At 40.6% G+C, this 23,736-nt stretch overlaps 1 protein-coding gene across 7 annotated transcripts in view; it reads right to left on the reverse strand.

The window, feature by feature from the left end:
* Positions 1-1,137, reverse strand: part of AKAP11 (A-kinase anchoring protein 11) — a 46,444-nt gene extending 45,307 nt beyond the window's left edge. For 2 of the 7 annotated variants that reach the window (XM_042926948.1, XM_042926900.1), the window contains exon 1: positions 1,054-1,137. The gene's annotated coding sequence lies outside the window, so the exon portion shown is untranslated. Of the gene's footprint in view, positions 1-373; positions 408-1,053 lie in introns of those variants that run through there. The other 5 variants (XM_042926919.1, XM_042926909.1, XM_042926942.1 and 2 more) reach the window with 4 other exon arrangements.
* Between the last annotated feature and the right edge of the window lie 22,599 nt (positions 1,138-23,736).

Genomic DNA, 23,736 nt, shown 5'->3' on the forward strand with positions numbered 1-23,736 from the left:
AGTACCTTATATTTTGAATACTCTGTATTTTCTATACATTTCCCTGACATTTAAAAATCACTATGAATCAATGGAACATCCCTAACAAGGTGGAAAGAAGCTAAGAAAAGTTTATATGTTATGCAAGGGACTGAATAATTATGATGCTGAAAAGAGAACCAAAATTTTTAACTCTGGTTTGCACTAATACCATCAGGTATGTGTCAGCTGTATTTCTCATCCTGAACATCTTAAGCCTAAACCACTTCCAGTTTAATAAGGTTTTAGAGGAGAGGGAAAGCAGAACTGTTACAAAGCTGTACCACGGTAGTGGTTTAGATTCTACTGCCACTGCCATTTTACCAACGTTTTTTAATACTTCGGTCACATCTACCTATTTTTGTGTAAAGCGAGGTAGGTGCCTGGAATTATAAAAGTACACCAAATCCATTCGCAATATGGATGGCCAGCATTTAAACCATCAACAAACAGCCTCGGAGAAATTTTGACAGCAAATCCAAACATCAACACTCCGAGGAGCTGCTTGACGCCTTCCGTTTCTGTCACAAGACTTGGGTTGCGCCTGGTTCCAACGCTCGGAGGTTCTGACAGTGAAGGATGCTGCTCGGGGACAAAGTGCAACGTCCTCCTCCTCCGGTATACGCTCCTGTGCGCGCACTACGAACACAAACTAAGCACACGCACCGCTACGCACCGAAAAGACCCGGCTCGGAAGACCATTCTGGGGATGGAAACTGAGCCTGTCATTCAAAGGGGCTGCATGCAACTCGGCCCCCACGCTCCGGACCCAGAAGACCCGTCTCGAGCCCGAGGATGTCCCCTCCCCCCGAGGCCCGGTGCCATGGGATTCCTCCCTCCGTCCCGCTCCTCCCGCTCTCCTCCCACCGCCGAGCGAAGGCGCAGCTCTGGGCAGCCCCGCAATCAGAGCAGGGACTGCAGACAGAGAGGCTGGGGCGCCCGAGCCGGGCCGCCCCAGCCACCGCGGCCCCGCACCACGCCGCCACCCCGGCCAACGCGCGGCTTTTGCTGCGGGCGGATCCGCACCCGCCTCACCTGGGGGCCGCAGCCTCCGCAGCTCACAGGCATGTCACCGGCCCGCAACGACCAGTCGCGCGAGCCGCCGAGCAGGCGGGCGCCCCCTCCCGCACCAGCCCCCGGCCCTACCCCCCTCCCCGCCTCCCCGCCTCCCCGCCTCCCCGCCCCGCGGGCCCGCCCCCGCCCTGCCCACCCCCGGCTTCCGCCGCCGCAGTTCCAGACCGCAACACCACCTAATCCCCACACCTCCCACTCACTCTCGCGAGAGGGTGCGGCGCCTCTCGCGAGAAGAACTCTGTCACCAAGCCCGCGCAAAAGTGGGTGGGCTTTTAAAAAATGAAAGAACGAACAGGAAAAACCTTCCCACGTGCTCTGGGGCTGCTAGCGGATCGGCCCCGCGCGTCTCGTGACGTCCAAGCGGCCGCTCTATTGGCCAGGATCCGCTCAGCCTTGGGAGCTTTAAACTCCAGGCTGACCTACGAACCTGCGGCGAACGTCTTGCGCGCTTCCTGATCCGTTACCATGGAAACGGTTTAACCCTTTCCTCTGGCAAAATACCCAAGCTGTGGCTGGCTCTGCAGGTTTGGTTTCAGGCCCTTACTCCTCGCTTTCGAACCCTTGGTCTTACCCCTGGGGTCAGCTGGGCTGCTTCTTCGCCACAGGCTAGCCTCGCTTTGTTCTGATTGCCGTGGTTCTTCCCAAAGCAGCAGCCCCACCAGATCTGACGGCCCAAGTAAGGCTCATCCTTTGGGGGTGGCTCCGCCCCTTCTCTCCAGCATCTCTAGGGAGGACCACTCACAGCGCTTCAGGCCCACGGCCCTATCCGAACCTCAACAATTGGCATAAAGGGATCTCCGGGCCCTAGTGCTCACCCTTACCAATTTACGCGGCATCGGAATCAGGAAGTAAAGCATTGGTCACGGAGAAACCAAGCTCTAGATGAAAATCTAATGTGTGATTATTTACATTTGCAATCGGAAGGGCTGGTCCAGTCAAGTTGCACAGTCTCCTCATGGACATCTATTAAAAGGTGGAAATACCTGATAGATGAGAAAGGCATTTTGAAGTATATCCTCATTATGAGTTTTGGACTGTTTGGGAGAGGGGGACAGGGAACAAAGGGTGCATACATACTTTATTTCTTCCTTCAATAAGTTTTTGTTGAGATAGTACAAATGTTAGACACTACTCCATCTGTCTTCTGAGTAGTGATGAAGACAAATGAGTCTAGGTTCTAGGAAGCTTATGGGGGGAGGCAGAAAGAAAAACTATTTGTTTGCCTTAAGCTCAATGCAAAGAAAATACAGTAAATGATGTGATGGTGATTGTGATTGGGTGGCTGCTTGAGGGGCCGACCTTTGGAGGAGATGGTAAGCAGTGATTTGCCTAAGAGGCAGGCAAACATCAGAGGGAAGAGCCTTCTAGGCAAAGGAGACAGCTAATTCAAAGGCCTTAAATTGGATTTGAGGGAAAAAAGATGAGAAAGTAAGAAGAAATAAGGTCGGAGAAGTAAATAAATATGTGCCAGATCCTGTAAGATTTTGTAAGCTAGGAAAGTAATTGTTGGGAAGTTAAATGCAATGGAAAGCGGTGGAGAATTCTAAAGAGGGAAGAGATACCTATGCTGTACTTTTGTCTTTAAAGCTCTTCCCTGCAGAGAACTGATTGTAGGTTCTGAACCTTTTAGAATCTGAACTGATTTCAGAACCTTTTAGGTTTCAGAGGAAGCAAGGAGATTGAGACTTGTAGTCCAGGACAGACACAATCCTGAAAGACTTCATTCCCAATGACCTTGACATTATCCATTTGGTCAGAGCATTGGTGCCGTTTAATGCCTTCTGTTAAAAACATCTGGCTACATCTTCACTGACTGCTATTTAATGACAGTAAAAGAAATAAATGGAAATTTTTTGTTACTTGGGCACATGAATGTCCCGAAAAGAAAGTCACATTTGATTTTTTTTCTCATCCATTTATACCACACAGATAACCACCTCTTTTGTCTATTCCTAAAGTCAGATCTAAGAAAAACAAACATAAAGTGATGTTCAATGTAGATATTTATTCCTGGGTATCAGATTTAAACAGATAGAAGTTGAAGGCTAGAAAATGAAGGTATTTCACTAAAAAACAGAAATCAGGAACAAGTTTGAACTGGAAGACCTCTCATTAACTGCTAAAGCAACCAAATCAAGGTTCCTTATCATTCTTGAGTCTCAACTTCCTCATACATAAAACAAGGCAATTTAACTAGCCTACACACAAAGTGGTTAAGCCTGAATTACACTTTGGCATGCACGCACCAGTAACACGGAAGCTGGAAAGGGAAATGTGATAAATTTGTATAAAATCTAAGAGGGTCCGTAGCACAAGACAAATGAAATTGGATTTGTGTGCACATACACCACACATACACACACACACACACACACACCAGCTGAGGAGCTATGAAACTGATTAATACAGATACCAGGAATGCTTCCCTAAGAAATCTTGGCCTTCTCAGAGTGTGAAAACGGAAGCATTGCCACCTGCTCAACCTCATATTCCCGGTAGCTATTTTGAACCTATGTACTATTTAATAAATAATGGTTCACATGTACCTAATCAAGACTGAAGGAATGGAAAATATTTAAGAGATCTGAGGCAACATTTTAAAGTTAGGCTAACACTTTAATTTTAATGAAAATAAGATTTCAAGGAACATTACAGGGTTCTTTTTTAAAAGGAAAAATGCTAAAAAGAGAAAAGTTCTTCTTTTAACAAATTAAGACCATTCTTTGAAAATGTTGAAAAAATGGAACACTCTTGAGTGCTGTTTGCAGTCATGATGATTAACCGAACCAGCTGCGTGGTACTGCTAATTTAGATGAACAACGGGCTCAACTCTGTCATTCTAACATGTATTAATAGAGCCATAAATCCTCCCAACTCCCCCTTAGCAGGACAGTCTTTGTGGTATCTTTTGCTAGCTACAATTAGTCAGAGTACAACGAACATGAAGGGAGAAGAAATTTAGGATTGAGATCCATTTCTACAGATGTCCCTAGTTCCTGGATTCTTTTTAAAATTATTTTGCTTTAGCAGCTTTATTGAGATATAATCCACATGCCATACAATTCATCCACTTGACGAGTACAATTCAATATTATTTCGGTATATTCCCAGAGCTGTGCAGTCATCACCAAAATCTAATTTTAGAACGATTTTGTCCCCGCTAAAAGAAACTCCACAGTCATTAGCAGTCAATCCCCACCTCCTCCCCAGCCCGAAGCAACCACTGATCTCCTTTATGTCCCTACCTTTGCCTGTTCTGGACACTTCGTATAAATGGAATTATACAATATGTGGTCATTGGCGTCAGCTTCATTCACTTAGCTAAATGTTTTCAAGGGTCATCCATGCTGTAGCCTGTGATGACTAAATGAAGAAAGTACTTCATTTCTTTTTATTGCCAAATGATGATTCCATTGTATTCCGTTTATCAGTTAATAGACATGTGGGTTGTGTCCACTTTGGGACTCTTGGGAATAGTGCTGCTTTGAGCATTTGTGTCTAAGTTTTGTGTGGACATTCGTTATTCTTTCTTAATACTTTAAAAGATAAAATGTACCCAGTTTACAAAGTCTATATTTCTTTTCCTAGCACTTTCCTAGCACTTTTCCTAGCATTTCTAACCCTAGCCAGGGTTACTTCGCTCCTGGCTTTGTCTTTCTTGCCTGCTGTTTGAACTGTGTGCTCTCTTCCCCCACAGGGCTGGCATTTCTACTCTGGCAGCTCAGATCTGACAGTGTCATCCCCCTGCTTAAAAGGCTTCAGTGGCTTCTTATGGTTCCACCAATGATCTTTCTTTCTCTCTTCTGTTGTTCTCTCTCTCTCAGAAAGTCTGTTTTTTTTTTCCACTTCCTCAAAATAGGGCCAGATCCTCTCTGCTTTGGAGCCTTCCCACGAGATCTTCCTTCAGCACTGAGTGTTCTCTGTCCACCCCTTAGCCTCTGCATGCCTGAGAATCCCTCAGCATTCAGCTCTACTCTCAAGAACTCAAGAACTCTTGTACTAATTCCCCAGACTAGGTAAGCTCCTCCCCATCTGGACTCTACTTTTTCTCCAGTGCATTTAGCAACTTAGAATGATTTTGATTTGAGTGATTATTTGGTCTTTCTCCTCTGCTAGACCGTAGAATCCATGAGCAGGACCACATCTATTTTTACTTACACATGCCTGGCACATAGTAAGTGTTATTCATTACTCATTATCTATTCATTGAAAGGAAGGAAGGAAGGAAGGAAGGAAGGAAGGAAGGAAGGAAGGAAAAAGAAGGGGAAGGGGGAAGGGAGGTATCTTCACAGCTTATTCTGTGTTCTATTTTTCCTTCCCTTGCTAGTGTTGAAATAAGTTTCTAGGCCCAAGGTGGAGCTGCTCCCGCCCAGGATGCCACCTCAGCAAACCAAAGCTTAAATAACTTTTGTGTCTGTGTAAATGCTCCACTAGACCAAAAACATAGTATATCCAGTCAGCCAGTCCCCCCAAACCAAGCCAACTCTAGGCTCTATGCTTATTTGTTTCTTCTCACTCCAAGCAAAGCTGGGGTGCCTGGGTGGCTCAGTAGGTTGAGCATCCGACTTCGGCTCAGGTCATGATCTCATGGTTTTGTGAGTTCAAGCCCCGCATCGGGCTCTGTGCTGACAGCTCAGAGCCTGGAGTCTGCTTTCGATTCTGTCTCCCTCTCTCTGCCCCTCCCCCACTCATGCTCTGTCTCTCTGCCTTGGAAATAAATAAACATTAAAAAATTAAAAACAAGCAAACAAAGTTGACAATGTGGCCCCAACCAATCAGATATTTCCCACTTTTCCTTTTCCCTGCTCTTTTTTCTTTAGTCTATAAAAGCTTCCCGACTTCTGCCCCATTTTGCAGTTCTCCAAAGGAAACTGTCCACTTAAGGAAGTGTGAAATAAAGTTTATTTGTATCACCTAAGTTGTTTCCTTTAATCATTTTTTAATACTAGGAATCTTCAGTAAAGTCTTGATAAATGGTATAAACCAAATCTGTCCTGTTATAAGAGGAATTAATGGAAAGCTTGTTCTATGCCTGGGATGGTGTAGGAGGGGCCACAAGTGTCCCCTTCCCATGCTCCCTATACAAGGTGATGTGGAGAGGGGAAGACCAGTACTAAGGAGCCAAGGCAGCGTGTGACCAGTCAGAGAACACAGGCTTTGTCTAAGTGCACCTAAGATTGTACCAAGGAACAAGAAACGTCTCACGTGTCCCCAGGGGACATTTTAGTGGGCTAATTTCTAGTAATCAAGTTGGCAGTGTCTCCTCCAATGTAATTTTGCTATTTAACGGAAATGTTACTTTCATCTGTTTGCATAGTCTAATGGAGCCAAGACATTTGGATTATATGCACAGGAAAGAAATTTGGCCCAGCAAGTTCCAGTGAATTGTTCTAGATCACATAGGGGCACTAAATCCCACCATTTAGACTAAAATTAGCTGGTTTAGTCTGGTTCCACCTATACAAAACTAGCCTCTCAGCTTAATGCCCCTAATGACCTTTAGACTACAAAGGCAGGCATCGGCTTTCCCCCTGAGCTTTACACTAGCAATCTCTGACAGCCAGAAGCAGATTCCATGTCGCTTCCTGTTTGAAAGCTTAGGTCTCCCTTTGGCCCACTTGCCGAATTCCTGTTTCCTGCCTGAGTGATGGCCCCAGCTGGCAGTTCTTGTAAGAGAGAGAAGTCAAGTCCTTTTTTTTTCACATTGCTCAGTTTTTGGATTTTGTTTTTTTGTGGTAATAAATTAATATACACTCATTATGTAGAACACCGGAAAATACAGGAAAAGATAATGGAGCAGACCACCTCTTTTGGTGGGTGATTTACATACATTATTTAATAGTAGTTAATAAACCAACGTAAAACATACTGGAAGTGGAAAACTGTGGACATTATAATTTCATCAGCCATTTAACATATAAAAATGCTTTTCAAATTTGAAAGATAAAGTACCTTGGGGTGCCTGGCTGCCTCAGTTGGTTAAGCCTCCAATTCTTGATTTTGGCTCAGGTCATGGTCTCAGGGTTTGTGAGATCAAGCCCTGGGGTGGGTTGGGCTCTGCACTGACAGCAGAGATCCTGCTTGGGATTCTCTCTCCCTCTCTCTCTTCCCCTCCCCCCTCCCCTTCCCACCCACCCCTCCAACCCATCCCTGTGCACACATGTTCTCTCTCTCTCAAATAAGCTTTAAAAAAAAAAAGCTAAAGTGTCTCATCAAGCCTTTGTTTTAAAAGTATGTATATTATACCACAATCTGATATGCCTTTTAACTTACATACTTACCTAATTCTTTTGTAGTGAATCTCTTGAAGAACAGAAACACATCTGAACCATTATAACATAATACCTAGTCATGGCTTCATATATTGTAGGTCTTCATTAAATGCCCAACGACTTCTAAAATCATGACTATAATTATTAGCAAATAGTACAGATGATAATTTAGAAGTGCCACTCCAAATTAGACTTCTGAATGAGCAAAATAAAGTTGACTGCTATTATATATTGTACTAGAGTAAAGTGAGTCTTCCTTTCTTTTTTAAGATTATTTATTTATCTTTGGAGAGAGAGAGAGAGAGAGAGAGCGAGCACATGAGTGAAGGAGAGGCAGAGAATCCTCAGCAGGATCCACACTGTCAGTACAGAGCCCAGCACCAGCTTGGAACTCAAGAACCATGAGATCATTACCTGAGCTGAAACCAAGAGTCAGACGCTTAACCAGCTGAGCCACCCAGGCACCCTTGAGTCTTCTGATTTAAATCATCATTGTCATAACTAAATTACTGACTCAACTTCCAATAAATAAAATACTACTTCTGTACTATCTTTTAGGAAAATGTAATACGTTCTTGTCTGAAATTCAAAAACAAATAATCATTCATAAATGTAATTACTTCATAAGAAAGTCTTAAAGATATCATTGCCCGACTGATTTTAAATGGTTGATACAGAATTAATTATAAAATAGAAGCACAAAGTTTTATAAAAAGCTTTCATTATAGGGGTGCCGGGCTGGTTCAGTTGGAGGAGTATGTGACTTGATCTTGGGGTCATGAGTTTGAGCCCCACATTGGGTGTAAAGATTACTTAAATAAATAACTTTTTTAAAAAGCTTATGTTTGACGTCTCCAATTCAAAGAAGCACAGATGTAATCAAACATTTCAAATACACTTAGTATAAGTAAATGGAAAAATGCTTTAATCTGCAAAAAAACATTATACATAACTTTTCAGAAATGTCTTTTGCAAAGATGAAATACACTTCCTCTTCATGTGAGCCAACAGTATACATGCTTACTACTTAAAAAAAGATATTTGATAACTTCTCCTGGATTAGGTATCTAAAGGGCCAGGAAAGTCCTTTGAATAGTGTCATAAATTTATGACAAGATAAAGCAGATCCTAGAACAAGTTGTTCCTGGGTCTATCATTCCTTGTTGCTTGGCTGCTTTGCTTTTCAAAGGAAATATTAACATGCAGATAAGAACATCCTTATTTATTAGTTAACTCACACGAAATTCAGCCGAAATGTCTTTATGTGATTAGATCTTTAAAAGTAGGTAATACTCATGCATGCAAAGCATGAATATTGATTGCATGCCTATTTATGGTCCAGGAAGCATTAAACGTTGTGATAAAAATCTAGGCCCTAAAGTAGCAGGACTTTTAAGATACCTTAAATTCTTCCTAGGCTTTATTCTACTTGGGGTTTTAAGTCATTGAACCATGCTAGAGATGTCTAGTCTAGCCCCATACTAATGTTGATTCCTATTTGTTTTGGGTTTCCTGGGATCAACCTTGAACAAATTGGCTCCCCTTCCCTGCAATGGAACTTGTGACATCAGCCTTCTGCAGGACAGAGTGGGATTCCTCAGAGCCAGTCCTCAAGAACTCCAAAGTAGCCCAGTATCTCTGGTTTGGGCTAGACAAACCACTAAGACAAAAATGTCTTAGACTTTGGTTCTTCCAGAGGGAAGGGTGTGGATTTGGGTTCAAGTATAAAGGGGAAAATAATCAGTACTGCATTAGAATGGAAAGTGTTATCTTTATAAACAGTGGGTATCAAATTTCTTAGCATCTATGCAATTTATTTTTAACATACCCTTTTTACGCCCAAATTTATAAAGTCCCAATCTCTTTCTTTTTCGTATTCTGCTCTTATCTCTAAATTGATTTTAAAATTCTTCCTTTTGAAGATGTGTCCTTATCTCACATTTGATTATACAGGTTGCCATCCTTATCAGTTGCTGTAATAAGATTCTTACCAAGATCTTGTTCTCTTGAAACATCATGCCTATAGGCAGGGTATAATGGGCGTAACAGGATTCCTGCAGAGCTCCAATTTAACAGTTTAATGGCCTATAATTTTCTCTCTCTCTTTCAGCTGTTCAGTAGCTATTTTGAAATTGCCGAATAAACTCCTGATGAAAATAGGTGTGCAATAAAATGAAGTCTGATAAATTTTGTGGATGGCTTGAGGAAATGCCATTATTACTATTTTTTTTTTTAACGTTTTTTCATTTTTGAGAGACAGGGAGAGACAGTGTGCATGGGTGGGGAGGGTGGAGGGGCAGAGAGAGGGAGACACAGAATCTGAAGGAGGCTCCAGGCTCTGAGCTATCAGCACAAAGCTGGACATGGGGCTCAAACTCACAAAACGAGAGATCATGACCTGAGCTGAAGTGAGACGCTCAACCGACTGAGCCACCCAGGCGCTCAGGAAATGCCAATGTTTTATGGGAAACAGAAGTCAGCATTTTACATGGTGCTGATTGGATTTTGGTTTCAAACCCTGTGCCATTCAAACTTTAATATTTGCCTGCATTTTCAAAATAACTTTTAAAGTTATCAGGAGCATTTCTTGTTCACTGAACTCTTTATGCAATTCTAAGAATTCTCAACAAGGTTCTAGGAGGAATTAAAGTGCTATAATTGAAAGCTGCTGAAATGTACATTACCCTATCCAAGTTTTATTTATTTATTTATTTATTTATTTTTTGATTTTACTTTTTAGTAATCTCTACACCCAATGTCAGGCTCAAACTTGTGACCTTGAGATCAAGAGTCTCATGCTCTTCCAACTGAGCCAGACAGGCACCCATATCCTATCTGATTCTTAATCATTATTACCTCTCCACACCAGCATCCACTGAAGTGCTTGCATTTTTAGCTCTATCTACTTATAAGGTCAACGCTGTTTTCTGCTATAGCAACCCCACATTAAAATATGACCAGACAATGCCATTTTGCAAATAGCTCTTTCTGCAGAAATAACACTTGCTTCTTAGATACTGTACAGAATCCATATACCAGTCCCTTCTGCTAGTACCTGGCAAATGCTTCCCCTCCTTGTTTTCAACAATCTGATTCACCACCTCCATTGGGCGCAGGGTTCTGTGACACCACAATGTTTCATCTTCTGTTCTAGCTTGTATTGGACCTCTTGTCTCTCATCCTGAAATGTCAAATAATATGTGAAGAGACCAAGTAAATCCTCTACTTGGCCTCAGAAAGAAGTCTCTCGCAAATCACGTGCATGTCATAGAAAATTAACTTGAATTCTGCCCTCTGCTCGTTTGTTCGCTTCAGCCAACTTAAGGTTCTATTTACTTTAACTCATGACTTTTATAACCGCGGGTCAAACAGTGAAAGTAACGGAATGCAACGATATACAACACATATGCAAGAACAAACACCTGCTGGGAGAGGCAAGCCAAAGACTTTCTGTGCCCACTGCCAAGCATTCAGTTTCCCTGGGCCACCTTCATAATGGATTTCCTCACTAAGCTCCCTGCCTTTCAGTAATATAAAACCAGCTCCATGGCTGTTCCAATAACAAGTGGCTGGCTCACTTCCACCCATGCCAGGAGCCACTGGGATATATTCATATTGGTCATCTTTTACCTCCACAAAGCATCAACAACATTGCTCTGGTCTGGGGATCCCCCTGCTTTTATATTCAGGGTGACTTTATACCCTGTTTTTACCCAGTGCGCTCACATACAGTCCTGGCACACTCAAAGTTTTTGCCTATTGTTAGCGCCTCTTTTCTTTCTCAAAAATATCTCAGCATAGAAAATAAATTATTAGGACATCTTATTTATATTCTGCCTTGCACAGAATCGCTTCTTTACCTCCCGGGTCTAAAGGACCTGGCCCAAGATACCACCCAGACTGCTAGCTGGGCAGAAATAACCAGCCAAACCTAAAGCTGTCTCTTCAGCTCCACTCTTCTTCCCACTACCAAGCTAACCAACTGATTGTTTCTCCTTCCCACCATCTAACTTGTTTCTTTAAATGTCATCTGCCCTTATCTCAGAACACCAAATGTACATGAGCTACATTTTCTAACTAAGGAACTTCCTGGGCTTTATTCTCTTTGTCAGTGTTTGTGGTCATAGAATAGGTTGAGGAATTCTAAGCCACAAAAGAGCATTCTTGACAGGATCTCTTGAGGAAGCCCAAATGACCTTGAAACCATATGTCAGCAGGGGACCCCAGGACACCCCTAGCGGGATGTTACTAGTCTCCATAACATCTTCATAACTTCTCTTCCTACAAACTTTCAACCAGCTGCATGGCACCCTTATCATCTTCTCAGCACTATAGCTGTCATGTGGGTGACCTACAACTACAGCCCTTAAATGCTCTCAGAATCTACAGCTCTCAAATGCATCAGCCTCTCCTTTGTTTTGCCAAATTCAACTCCTACCCTTCGTGTTAACAAAGACCATTCAGGAATACGCAGTTCATGGCATACTAAATTCATGGATGCACTGGAAACGACAGCAACAACAATACCACCACTCCAAAAAATGTAATGCAAGCAGACGGGGACTGCCACCTCACCATTTGGAGACCATGGCTACTACCCTGCAGAGATGATGCAGAGGTCCATAATGCTGGGATTTCTATTGCCATCTGGTCCCTAGAAAACTTCAGTCCATTTAAAGGATGTGGCATCACCTCCTATCCCTAAGGATCTGACTCCCCCTGAGAATTCTTGAAAAAATATTTGGCAGGAAGCCTTCATAAGATAAATCTCTCTAGACTCTGACTCTGCCCGGCTCCTGTTTCACCTATCATTTTTTGCTTCTTTACGACCAGTTTGACAGGTATGCCACTTGAAGGTAGGCAGGGACGATGTCTTGTTTATTGCTGTCACAGAAAAAGACTAGGTCTCAGATTTTGGCAATAGCATCAATTATACAACAAACACGTTTCTGCTGCTCTGCTACATCTTTTCACTCTCTCTTTTCATATGTTTGCCTGAAGAATGGGCACAAAATAGCAGCGGAGGTCTGGAATCAGGGTCCATAGATTTGAAGATAATGGGGCTTCAGGTTGGGTACGGCTCAGTTGCTAAAGAAGCTAAATCAGACATGAGCCGTAATAGTCTCTAAGAGGACAATAAACAGAGGGATCTTGGGGAGAAGCAAAAAGCCCACCTAGGTAGAGCCAGAAAGAAATCTTCAGACAGCAGAAGGGCCAAGCCGTTCAAAGGCAGAGCTATTCAGGAGACCTAAAGGAATTGCTTACAGATGTTGTATTTCACAAGGCAAGTAGCTTGGGAATGTGCCTTCCTGGGCACACACTTAAAAAGACTCACAATGCCCCAGTCATCTCTAAGACAAATGGTTATATTTCCAAGAAGTACTTTATCTCTAGGCTGAGGAGTGAGTGAAAGAGAGACAGCTGTGTTCTAATAAGTGGATTTCTATTTTGAGGGTCTGGATCTCAAGAGTCTTTAATTTGATCAGTCTGACACAGGTTAGGAAGGAAGTCTGAAAGCTTAGCAAGTGCTGAGAGCTGTAAATTTTCATCACTCTTAGCTGGGCTATCTATTACCCTCCTCCACTAGATTGGGACAGGCTTTAGGCAATGGAGCTGAATGGAAATCCAGTGGGAGCTCTGAGCTTCACATCCAAAGAATAGTTCATGAATGCAACAGGTGTCAAAAGATCCAATACCAGGTATAAGAGGAGATCCAAAAAGCTGATAAGACATCAAGGAATCTAGGCTCAAGAGATACTCAACAACCCAGGCTGACATCTGGCAAGCACTAAGAAAGGGTATCAACAGATAAAATGGCCTCTATCCATATGGGTGCAGGAGTAGGACATCAGCTGGCAAAGAAAAATGGCCCAAACAAGGGAAGCCTCCAATCCCCAGTCGACACCATAGTTACAAAGAAACAAGGTTCAATGAAGAACTACATTCTATGAATAAGGAAACAAAGTTATTAGATTTGGGGCATAAGATCAGAGCCAACACCAAGGGTATTTTGTGCATCCTAAAGAAATTTTGAAGTAAGGATAAATCCTAGAGCTGGGTTCCGGGTTGTTCTGCAGAGAGAAGATGGAGGCACAGGTGGGAGTTGGTGGAGTAGAGTTTTAAATTATGAAACACTTAAAACAAACTGAAAATAATATAACATAGTTTTGAAGAAGCAAAATGTTCCAGGTACAGATAAAGCTTTATTCTCACTATCTTTTCTGTTTCCTTTCTCTCCATAGGAAACCACCATCCTGAAACTGATGCATATCATAACCATTCATGTCTTTATACTTTTACTACATAGGTATGAACCTGTAAATAATATATACTATTTGAGGGTATAAATTTTTACATAAATGTTATGTGGTGTATATATTTAGCAACTTGCCTATTCTTAATGTTTGTTTGTTTATTTATTTGTTGAGAGACACAGTATGAATGGGGGAGGGCCAGAGAGAGAGGGAGACACAGAATCCGAAACAGGCTCCAGGCTCTGATCTGTCAGCACAGAGCCCAACACGGGGCTTGAACTGTGGAACGGTGAGGCCATGACGTGAGCCAAAGTTGGCCATTCAACCAACTGAGCCACCCAGGTACCCCATCAGTTGTCTATTTTTTTATTCAGCATTAAGAAATCCAACATAGTGATCAATGCATTGATTCATTTCATTCAATTGTATTAATAAATGACTTTATTTATCCACTCTACTACTATTAAATGTCTCTATTTTATGTTACTACAATCTTGCAGTAAACATCCTTATACATATCTCTTTGGGCCCATATGTATATATGAGTGGAACTGTTGGATCATAGAACAGACACGTCTTCAACTTACTAGGTATTACCAAATAGGTCTCCAAGAGGTTGTACTGATTTATATTCCCACCTGCAGTGTGCACAAATTTCCATTTCTTTTAATCCTTATTAAAAACAGTTTTGCCAATCTGAGGGACCTAAAATAATATTTTATTTCCCTGTATTTCTCTGGCTACGGTACCATTGAACATATTTTTAGATATTTATTAACATTGATTATTCTGAATTCCTTTGATGGAAATAGCCTGTTCATATAATTTGCCCATTTTTCTAGTGGCTTGTTTGGTTTTCAAAAATTGATTTGTATGAATTTATACAGATGGCCAAGAAGCACATGAAAAGATGCTGATAATGACAAATATCATTAGTCATTAAAGAAATGTAAAGTAAAACCACAGTGAGATAACCTGACCTACCAGAACTTACCTATTAGAATTGCCTTAAAAACTGATAATAACAAGTATGGCAAGGATGGGAGCAACAGGAACAAATACTCATACATCAATGATGGTAACAAAAATGCCACAGAACTTTGAAAAGTATTTGGCAGTTTCTTATAAATACATAAGTACATATCTTCCATATGACCCAGAAATCCTCTGTTGTTTAACTGAAAGAAAACTACATGTTCCTATAAACACCTGTATGCAACTTTTTATAAAGGTTGCATTCATAATCACTCCCAACTGAAAACACCACAATGTCTTTGATGGGCAAGAGGACAAATAAACTGGAATATCCATGTAATGAAATCCTTCTCAGCAACTAAAAGGAAAAACTACTGTTATAAACAATGAGATGGATAATTTCAAACTTTTTAAAGCTACATTAATTATATGAGACCTTAACTGCAGTGCTGATTACACAGCTCTATGCAGTTGTCAAAATGTATTGATCTGTACTAAAAGGAATGAATTTCCCTGCTTGCGAATTGTAGTTCAATAAGCCTGACTTTAAAAAATAAGTGATTTGTACAAGATATGTATATATATTACATATACATGTGTGTGTCATGTATCATGTATCATGTATACATTAGTATCATGTATACTAATCCATGGTGGTTTATTATTTTTTTTAATTTTTTAAATTAGTTTTCTTTATTTTTGAGAGGCAGAGACAGAGCACATGTAGAGGAGGGGCAGAGAGAGAGGGAGACACAGAATCCGAAGCAGGCTCCAGGCTCGGAGCTGTCAGCACAGAGCCGGATTCCGGGCCCGAACTCACGAACCGTGAGATCATGACCTGAGCCGAAGTCAGACACTCAACCGACTGAGTCACCAGGTGCCCTCTAATCCATGGTGGTTTATATGCTTAAAAACATTTTTTTCAGTCTGTGGTCTGTCTTTTGACTTTTATATGTTATTTACTATTTAACAGAACACTTACATGTTTATTTAGTCAAATTTATGAATCTTTTTTTTTAAAATGGGCTATGCTTTTAGTGCCTCACATAAAATAACTCTTCCTTAGCCCACTGACATAAAAATATTGTCTTGTGTTTTCATTTTGACATTTGAAGTTTTGCTTTTCATATTTATGTCTTTTATTTGTTAGAATTAATTTTGACTATGGGGTGAGGAAGGGATTTAATTTTTTCTTTTCTTTATGAACATCTAATTATTCCAGCACCACTTACTGGACAGTTTTTTTTCCCCCTTAACTATTAAGCATCAACCTTTTTTTTTTTTAAGATTTTATTTTTAAGTAATCTCTACCCCAACATGGGACTCAAACTCACAACCCTGAAATCAAGAGTTACAGGTTCTACTGACTAAGCCAGCCACGTGCCCCTAAGCATCAGTTTTCTTTCTTAATGTCTAGGGAACATGACTGACACCACCCAGATTTTTCTACATACATTTTTCATCCTCTAAAATAACATGACATTTGGAGTATCTGGCTGGCTGAGTAAGTAAAGCGTGTTCCTCTTGATTTCAGGATTGTGAGTTTGAGCCCCAAGTTGGGTATACAGATTACTTACATAAAACCTTAAATAAACAAACAATCAAACAAACAAGCAAATAAAATAACATGACATTCTACAAGCCAAAAACGTTGTCACTTCTGAGAGATGACATTAATAACAAATCAAGTGTTTATTATATGCTCTTTTTTAGAATAAAAATTCTAAAAAAAAAAAAATAGAAATCAAAGTCTCCCCCAAAGTTAGTTTTTAACAATTATTATCCATTTAAAAAAAGGAAAATCTGCATTCATGCTCGTAATACATAAACAAACTAAGAAGTATTCTGAGTATATATTAAAAATTCAATATACAAAAGATGAATCTAATGCTGTGGTTAAAAATAAATACATTTCCTCAATAATATTACAGACCAGATTATTAAAATGAGGACAGTCTAAAATGAATCTAATGTGAGCCATGTACATAATTTAAAATTTTGTAGTTAACAATATTAAGAGTTAGGAGGAACATGCAAAATTAATTCCATAATATATTTTCTTAACACAATATATCCACAATGTTATCATTTCAACACTTAACCAATGTAAGAATTATTATTGAGACATTTTACATTCTTTTTTCATATCAAGTTGCAAAATCTGATGTGTATATCTAAATTCATACTAGCCCCATTTCAAGTGTTCAATAGCCACACATAACTAGTGGCTACCATATTGGGTAGTGAGATTTGGTCTTTCCTTCACAACTGACTAAAAGTGCTGGATAAAATCTAAATGAAGAAAAGAGCCTAGAACGTTAAGCTTATCACTGAAACAGATTTTATTTGAGGGCATTTGCTAAAAGGGCTAAATTGAGCTCACAGGATCTCAGGAGGGAGATAGTCAAACTAGAACCCACCCTAGGTGGGGAATCTAACAGGAAAACCTCCTTCCTCCATTCAGCTAAAATACCAAAAGGTATTTTGACTTACTGGGGGAGAGTGTGAGGGTGAATCAAGGTAAGGGTGAATCAGAAATTAACCTGTCCCATGGGCCAGGACTAGACCATCTCCAGGGGGGAAAGCTACCTTTAAAACATTATTGATTCTTGTGAATAAAGTAAAAAAAAAATCATAAAGCAAAGGATTAAATGCTTGAAATTGGATAATAATGAAACCACATGTTAAAAGTTGGGGGTTGCATGAGACCTTGCCCAGGTCTTGCAAGGGCCCAGTCTTTCCCATTCAGTCCTGAGCAGGGCATGGGCCTCTGCCCATTGGAGGGCTTATCATGTGGAATTAGTGTGCAATTACAAGTCTGGTGTCTGGGGGGTTTGCTCTCCGGTCTGAACACCCATAGGATTTTTCCACCGAACTCCATCTCTCTGATTTAGAGACCTGTCCTGGGTTTCAGTCCACTGACTTCCCTTATGTGATTGAGCTTGTCCCTTGGATTTCTAGACAAACAGATGACCATCTTGCACCCATGAAAAGTGCCTAAAAAAAAAAAAAAAAAAGAAAAGAAAAGAAGAAAAAGAAAAGAAAAATTCTTTGTGGGATGTAGCTAAAGTAAGTACTTAGAGGAAAACTGATAATTTTACATGCTTTTATTAAAAATAAAGATGATATACTAATCATCCAACGAAAGAAGTTAGAAAACTAAAACAGAACAACCCCCCCCCCCCCAAATAGGAGGAAGTAAAGCTATGAGGAGACAGCTTTATAGATAATTCCTTCATACATTCAAAGAGCAGACAACTCTATTCTTACACAAGTTATTTTACAGAATAAGAAAGAAGAAATACTCTCTCAACTCATTTGAGTTACTGTAAACTTGAATCCCAAACTGGACAAGGGCAGTGAAATATCACTTAAGAACATAGAGGTAAGAGTTTTAAACAAAATATTGGGTGTCTGGGTGGCTCAGTTGGTTAAGCATCCAACTCTTGATTTCTGCTTAGGTCATCATCTCAGGGTTTGCCTGAGCCCTCCATCAAGCCCCACGTTTGGGGGTGCTTCACGCTGACAGAGGGGAGCCTCTTTAGGGTTTTCTCCCTCTCCCTCTCTCTGCCCCTCCCCTGCTTGGGTGCACACAGACTCTCTATCTCTCTCTTTCTCTCTCAATCAATAAATAAATAAACTTTAAAAAAAGAGTTCTAAACAAAATATTACAAGTAAGATATTCTCTTTATTCATTCAACAGACATGTTTTGAAGACCAGCCAGAAGCCAAGCTTTGTGTAATGCAATGGGAATGTGATGAATAATATATATTCTCTTGTTATTAAGAGAAAGCTAATTTGGTGGGAACAAAGCTGCATTAATAATTATGATGCAATATAATCGCTGTAGTCAAGATATGCAATGGGAACACAGGGTAATAAGAACAGAGACTAGAATGTCTAAGTGTGCCTTGGCAAATTTTAGAAGGTTCCACTGGGAGATTCCTTGAGCTGAGAATTGATGGATAAGCAGGAGTTTGACAGGTAGAGAAGAAGTGGTGTTGGTAGTAGAGATAGAGAGGAGAGTAGGGATGTATTTTAGGGTAGTTGTGTGTGTGTGTGTGCGTGTGTGTGTGTGTGTGTGTGTGTGCGCGCGCGCATGCGCACGTGTGTGTATGTGGAGGCAGGGAAGAATGGAACAGATGAGGACAAAAAAAACCCTAGCAATTCAGAGGAGGGCTTGGAAGTTTTCCTTTAATTTATACACAATACACAGGGGAAAGAAATGACTTTCGTTAGTATCTAAAATACTCTGTAAAGTTAACAGAGACTATAGAACAAATATGAGTAGGTATAAAAATGAATATAGGTTAGGGGCGCCTGGGTGGCTCAGTCGGTTGAGCATCCGACTTTGGCTCAGGTCATGATCTCATGGTCCGTGAGTTCAAGCCCTGTGTCGGGCTCTGTGCTGACAGTTCGGACCTCGGAGCCTGGAGCCTGCTTCGGATTCTGTGTCTCCCTCTCTCTCTGCCCCTCCCCTGCTCATGCTCTGTCTCTGTCTCAAAAATAAATAAAAACATTTTTTAAAAATTTTAAGATGAATATAGGTTAATATTTAAGTTTACAGAATTTACAATGAATTAATCCACTAATCTTAGTGTTTAACTTTAAATTTTTGCTTAGGCTTATTTTTGCTATTGTTTTTACTTCTATTATTTCAATATATTGAAGTCCATATAGAAAGTCTATGTCAAGATAACTTATTTTCTTGATGAAAATAGAAACTGATTTTTACTTTTAAATTTAAAAATTACTTCAGGCCAAAAAAACTAAAAAACATATTGCCAGCATGATATAATCACTTTCAAATCAGCTGATGTGCTTTAATAATTTGATTTCCAGTTGAAATGGCATAGTTCATCAAATTATAATTAGGCTAATTACAGTGTTCCATATTAGTGTTTCTTGTTAGTTGAAAAATTGTCATCATGTAATAATGAGCTTTTAGCCATTTATGCCTTTGGGCTGAATGAACTTTTATAGTAGTCTTAAGATATTTAATATTCTTATTATCAGTTTAATGGCCATTGGCTTCTGTCCCTTAATTGGTTATCAGTGTTGCTGAATTTCTGCAGGGATATATATTGAACAAATTATAAGAGATACATTTTATATCCTGTTTCAGATTTCTTATTAATTTCCAACTCAACTGCACTTGGTGAGTTCCCAGTTTGTATGACTTGGGTTTTTGAAATTCATGGACAACTGCTTGGAGCCCAGATCTTAGCCTTCAAGCTTCACTTTATTTTTGTTAGATGGTGGCTGTGGGTGAATGGAGAGGTTGGATCAGATCAGTGGTTCCTAAACTGGCTGCAGATAAGAATCCCCCAGGGAGGGTGATTAGAGGGTGGTCTGACCCCTCACCCAGAGATTGCAGTTCTGTAGGGCTGGAGTAGGTCCTGGACACTTTTACACATGCTTTCTGGATGATTCTCAAGCAGTCAACTGAGCACTGGAAATTGATGAACTAGTGTTGCATTTGAAAACTTGGGACCTGTGGGCGCTGACCTGTCAGTGCAGGGGTTGGGATGTGGTCTGTCTCTGTAAAGAACTTTATTGGAATATAGTCCTGCTCATCATTTATATATCATCTATGGCTGCTTTCCTGCTACAGTGGCGGAGTTGAGTGGACCTGCCAGAGACTGCATGGCTCACAAAACCAAAAATATTTACAGGCTGACCCTTTACAGAGAAAGTTTGCTTACCCTTTCACTACTGGGTTACAAAATCACTTCAATAGGTGGCAATCAGTATTAAAAAAAAATAAAACAGAAAATACCAATACTATTTAATGCATGCAAATACGTGCTGTGTTGTTAAATTTGCTATTATAAACATGCATGTTTGTATATGTGTATATGTGTGTATATATATACAGATATCTGTATATACACATACACTTGTGCATAATGGGGAATATGTATTTCTAATTGTGGGTAGCCGCCAAAAAAGTTTGAAAAAACCAAACTATAATCTGAGGTAGCTTTCATCTGTGGACTTTGAGCTGCCAGCGTGCTTTGGCAACATGGATGTGGGCGGGAGAGAGGAGGGAGTGGGACAGGAGCTACGCAGACAATATGCTTTACCTGACTCACTCTGTGCTTCTTGGGGGCTGCTTCCTACTTGGTAAGGCAGTGTCACTCCTTTAAGGAATGGTAGTGCTCAATGTCCGTGTTTGTTCAAAATGTCATTGCTAGAAGCAGAACCAACTAAAGTTGTGTGCAGGGTGTGAGGGCGCTCTAATGGGGCGAATACTAAATTTACAGGGTTGTCATAAGGAGTAAATGTACATAGAGGGCTTCAAACTGAGAGGTGCTATACGGTGCTATGATGCTACTAGCTTTTATCTGCAGCCTCTCATTCTTACAGTTGTACCCACATCCCAGTCGTAAGACTAGCTCCCGAATGTTACCAACCATAGCACTGATTGTCATGTTTTGTGAATGTACTAGTGGCGGTACAGGGACTAAGGGAGACAAACATTGGGGCCAGAGCTAGGGAAGGAAAGATGGGGTTCAAATTCTTGGACTGCTGGGACGATTCTTGTTTCTAAAAATAATAATAATACAGAAAAATCTGTATTTAGACTTCCCGGTGAAAATTCTAATTCGCTAGCACTATGCTATGGTCTGCATATTTGTTGGAATCCTAACCCCCAATGCTATTAGGAGGTGGGGACTTTTGGAGGTGATGAGGTCACGAGAGAACATCCCTCATTAATGGAATTAGTGCTCTTACAAATGAGACGCCAGAGAGCTCTCTGGACCTTTCTGCCCCATGAAGACACAGAGAGAAGATGGTCTTCTATGGCCAGAAAGTGGGCTTTCGCCAGAGACTGAACTTCCTCGCGCCTCGATCTTGGGATTTCCCGGCCTCCAGAACAGTAAGAAATAAATTTCTGTTGTTTAAAATCCACTCAGTCTATAGCATTTCGTTAGAGCAACCCAAAAGGACAAAGACAGACTATAAACTGTTGGCTGCCAAGATTAGGAAATGGGCTTTCTGATTAATCAAGAATCGTAATTACGTAAACACACCGCTTGTTAAAAAAGAATTCGTATAGTAAGAGATAATTTGCAATGTAAAGTGTAAGTAATTTAATATGATTCAGAAAGCCCTTTGGAATCAAGCTGTGCCTCAGGGTCACCATGGAGATGCATAAAAGTTTCGGTTGCTTTTAATGGGATGCTGAATGACAAGCTTTTTCAGAGTTTAAACTCAGGTTCCTTTGTTTCCTAATTTGGTTAGGGCCCTGGATATTTTTCATTTATGTATAATCAATTGCAGGATTGATAAACAGACCCCAAGGTGTTCTGGTCTTCTGATCAGATGCTTGAATCACTTCTGACTTAGTCAACAAATAGATATTGTGCATGACCATGTGCCAAGTACTTTTCCATACACTGGGTCGTACTAGTGAAAACATTTTCTTCTCACGAGGAGTTCACATTCTTGCAGCCTATGTCTGAACACTTTTCTCAAAAGGGAACACATTCTGTGACACAGCCCAGTGCATCTTTAGACATGGCAGTTTTTCTTGTCAATTTCACTTGCTTCTCACATTTAGAACGAATGCAAAACCAATCCTCTTTGATAGTCCTTCAAAGATTTGAAGACAATTCTTACATCCAACCTCCTATCCTCTTGTATCTACTCCCAATCTCCAACCTTGAAACACCCTCTACGCATTCTCTTCCTCTGTGCTCCCCACATATGTGGTGGCATATTTTTTTCATCGCATGCCACTCTGTTACAATAAACTGTCTTCATCACTCGACGGTAATCTCAAAGCATTACTCACAGCTCATTACCACTGGAGACAACACCTGCCATGCATTAGGTAACAAGTGCTTGTTGGTGAACTTCAAGGACTCATTGCTATAAGGATAAACTAAACTATATTTTACCATTAAGAATTCCCCCTCCTGGGGCATGTGGGTGGCTCAGCTGGTTAAGTGTCCAACTTTAGCCCAGGTCGTGATCTCATGATTTGTGGGTTCAAGCCCCACGTTGGGCTCTGTGCTGACAGCTCAGAGCCTGGAGCCTGCTTCGGATTCTGGGTCTCCCTCTCTCCCTCTCTCCCTCTCTGCCCTTCCCCTGCTCGTGCTCTTCCTCTGTCTCAAAAATAAGTAACGTTAAAAAAACAAAAAAAGAATTCCCCCACCAGATGGATCTTACCAAAAAATAAAAGAACTGAACTATTGTTACATGCAACGGTTTGGATGAAATCTCCACGGAATTGGGCTGGGGGGTGGGGGTGGGTGGGAATAAGTTGTATACTGTATGATTCCATTAATATAAAATGAAATGACAAAATTATAGAAGTGGAGATAGGATGGAGGCAGGAGGGAAGTAGGTGTGGCTATAAAGGGTAGCTCAGGGGATCCTTGTATGGCCTTGGGGTGAAAGAACTGTCCAGCATCTGGACTCTGTCAGTGTCAACAACCTGGTTGTGATATTGTACTATAGTTGTGCCGGATGTTATCATAGGGGGGAAATGGGTGAAAGGTACACATGATCTCTCTCTGTACTATTTTGTACAACTGTATGTGAATCTACAATGATCTCACAATTAAAAGTTTAATTAAAAAAATAAGACTTTCTCCCAGAAAGAAAGTAGGCTTCACACATTCTCCAAATGCATTCTTTTTATTTTGAGAAGGACGATCTCAAGGCAGTGCCCTTTGGGAAAGGCATCTCTCATCATCATGTACATCGAGATCAACCATTACTCCCAGCAAAGTACAAAAATACACACATCAGTGACTTCCGTACAATAAATACATAATCATGCATCCCACAATAAAAGGCACGGAAAACTGGTCACTTAGTAGTCATAAAAATTACTAGCTACATTAACAAAGCCACCCAAATTATCTGTATAAGTAACTGTAACAATATATTCCAAAGGTGAAAACACATAAAACATCTTTAAAATAGTATGCAATAAATATCTCAATTGTATATATTTAAAAAATTATGCCATTGTAAACAGCATGTAAACAAACAAAACACATTTCCTTACCATTATTAAAAGTAATTAGAGCCAAAGTTATAACCTCTGCTCTGTCAGGTATATTTCACTGGCAAATGTGCTAAGCAGTTAAAAGTTTCACTCTTTTCTGCAGCAAACAGAGCCCAT

This window comes from Panthera leo, chromosome A1, assembly GCF_018350215.1.
Source record: "Panthera leo isolate Ple1 chromosome A1, P.leo_Ple1_pat1.1, whole genome shotgun sequence".
Taxonomy (NCBI): domain Eukaryota; kingdom Metazoa; phylum Chordata; class Mammalia; order Carnivora; family Felidae; genus Panthera; species Panthera leo.